The sequence below is a fragment of the Vicia villosa genome, unplaced genomic scaffold (assembly GCF_029867415.1).
Source record: "Vicia villosa cultivar HV-30 ecotype Madison, WI unplaced genomic scaffold, Vvil1.0 ctg.000025F_1_1, whole genome shotgun sequence".
Classification (NCBI taxonomy): Eukaryota; Viridiplantae; Streptophyta; class Magnoliopsida; order Fabales; family Fabaceae; genus Vicia; species Vicia villosa.
The window spans coordinates 893,837-897,042 of record NW_026704957.1 but is presented as its reverse complement, the minus strand read 5'-3'; positions in this window follow the sequence as shown (position 1 = coordinate 897,042).

Below are 3,206 nucleotides of genomic sequence, written 5' to 3'. Positions count from 1 at the left end.
TTAGGTTCACACTCTCAACTATATTTTTCCGCCACATTTTTATGCTGACGTACCTATTTACCACCCCTAGCCATGAAGATCCCTTTTATGGTTTAGTGGAATTTCGAGGAACTTTAGTCTAACTTTATCTGATGGTTATGCGAAGAATTAGAAGAATTTCGAAGACCCTAGCTAAAAGAAGGATTAGAAGAATAAACAAGCTTGTTTCATACATATCTATTGTGGATGACAATCATAATATCCAACATTGTTAGTGTCTAGTTAAGACTAACAATCATGTTAGGGATACAATGTCACACACTCTCGATGGAACAAATGATATTGTTTTGATTGTTGCATGTTATTAGATATTTCGCAGTGTTAAGTATTTTTATTTGTTGTTTACGTGGTTGTTTTAGCCATGCTGGTACTCTATTTTGCTACAACCAAAAGTTTTTATCTATATTAAATTGAAGTTTGCAAGAAATTTAACAACATAACTAACTTTTATTTAGAACTGGTTTCAACATTAGGTGAATATTTTTGTGTGTTATCGGTAAGACGACACATATCACACTCTCTTTCCATTTTGTCAGACGTGTCCATTTCATTACTTAAAATAGAAAATGATTACAAATTTGACAGTGTGAATACTACTTATCAACGTTATTACAAAATAAAAACAAAAATAACAAAAAAATAAAATACATTAAAAGTAAAATAAAATAAAAAATAAAAAAAATAAAATTTTTAAGTGGCCTTCCAAATCACAAATGGTCTCAAGCCGGAAACAAGTCAAAACCTGCCCTCTCATCCTCTTCATATTTACTTATTACTAATTAATTTTATTTTATTATTTATTTTTTTAATTTTAAAATTTTATTAACCAAATAATAAATTAATGTCAAAACTTGGTTAATATCGTATATTTTACTATTAAGTAATAAAGTAGTAAAGTATGTGGTTAATAATATATATATATATATATATATATATATATATATATATATATATATATATATATATATATATATATATATATATATATATATATATATATATATATATATATATATATATATATATATATATATATATATTTTGTGGTTAGTGCAATAATAAAATTAGAGAATTTTATGTTATGGGGCAATAGAGTTAGGAGGTTCTGTATTAGCAGGAGAAAGGCGGGAATCATTTGGACCGCGGCTGTGTGGGATATTTGGAAGATGAGAAATGACATCATCTTTAACGTAAGGGGCTACATGTTAATGATCTCACGTGGAATATTAAGATGACGGCTTGGAAGTGGTTGTCTATCGGCAAAATTACGAACACCAAGTGTAATTTCTATGATTTTAGTAGAAATCCCTTAGTTTACTTCATCTAGATTCCAGTTGGTTTGTAATTTTTTGTCTTCTTGAACCTCTCTTATCCTTTTTGTAAGCGGGTTTAGAGTACCCCTAGTACTCTCTTTTAGTAAATTCCTTGCTTATAAAAAAAAATTAGAGAATGATATCTTATATTTATGTTACAAAATTAATTTTAAAATAAACTTTTTTATAAATATTTTTTATTTAAAAGTATTTTTAAAAAATATTTTTTATTTTAAAAAAATATTCACCGTATAAATACGGTGAACAACGGTGGATATAAGTATTGCTGTAGAAAATGGGTGTAAGAACAACATTACTCTAATATTAATAAACATAAAATGTTATAATAAAAATCTAATAAATAAAAGAAATTCTATAATAAAAAATTAATACATAAATAAAATAAGATCAAATAGTAAAAGTTAAATCAAACTATTGTTATCCCCTCAAAGTCTCAAACCAGCTTATAAGTTTCTGAAGAGTTTCTTCCTAAGAAAGGTGAAATGTCATTTTGGAATTTGGAATAACACTAAAGTTTACAAGAGCATCATATTTGAGAGGTCGGTGTAATGATACCGTGGCAATAGGTATCAACTTGGATTAGATTCCCACCTTCCCTATAGAATTTCCCTCCAATGTCTTGCAAGTAGCCTTAAGCTTCGGTGTAGAGAATATTCATAGCTAAGACTAATGTTTAATATTTTTGAATTGCATGCTACAATGGTTTATATATGTGGAAAACATGATTAATCTTAAATGGTTAATAAACTTTACTTAAATTGTTCGAGAAAATTTGACTTTGAATCTTTTGATAAAAGGACTTTTTATCATGCTTTATTTATACTCGGCCAAATTCTGAACTTTTATGACTCCATTCCCTTAAAACTGGAGGTTAACATACAAACAAAATGTTAGAAATTTTGTAGATAATATTTATACTTTATAATTTTTTGAATTTTTTGAATTAGAGAGTTTTGACAGGCCAATATATATCTCTGGTAGAATACCGTATCATCCTTAAATATCGATTTATAATTTATTTATTTCTTGTTGATGAGATTTGCCTTATTGTTGCAAGGCGTGTTTGGATATATTTGGAGAACACGCTATTCATTGCAAAGAGCTTCCAGGATTTAAATACCAACAAGATTTTGTTAGAGATATTTAATTTGATATATTTAAGCGTGCAAGGGATATCTGTGAAGAAATATATGCCTGGGAATTTCTTGATTGACCCATAGGAGGGGAGATCGACTCTTATGTCAACAGATGTTCTGGTGTATGGATGGATAGGAGAAAAACATGTATGTGTAGATTTTACTGGAGTTTTTCCACTGATGGGACTGAGGACTTGAGATTTTACGGACAACTCTCAAAGCCGTTTCAAGTAAAGTGGCCAAGTATGAGAAAACATATGTTCGGAATCAACATACTTTTATACCATTTGCATTTGACATTTTTTATTTTCTAGACCAAAAGCGGTAAAATAATTTTATAAAGAGTGCAATGGTTCATTCATAGCAATGTTATGTGATAACACGAATTTATATCATATATTTGGCTTAGTTTTCATAAATAATGTTAGTATTTTCATTTAATTTAATTACTTTATTTTAGTATTATGCTAGTATTCTCTATGTTTCAGGTTTTATGTTCGTTTTGAGAACTATTTATCAAAAGAAGAAGAAATAAAGAAGAATCAACTTAAAAAGACAAAGAAAGAAGAGAAGAGACAAAGAGGTGCAAATAGAATGAATCAAAATATGAGGGGTGCAAATAAGATGGACCAATTCTGTGGAAGCCCAGCCCACGAAGGAGCTGAAGCTCCCACCATGAAGAAGAGGAGACGTCTGT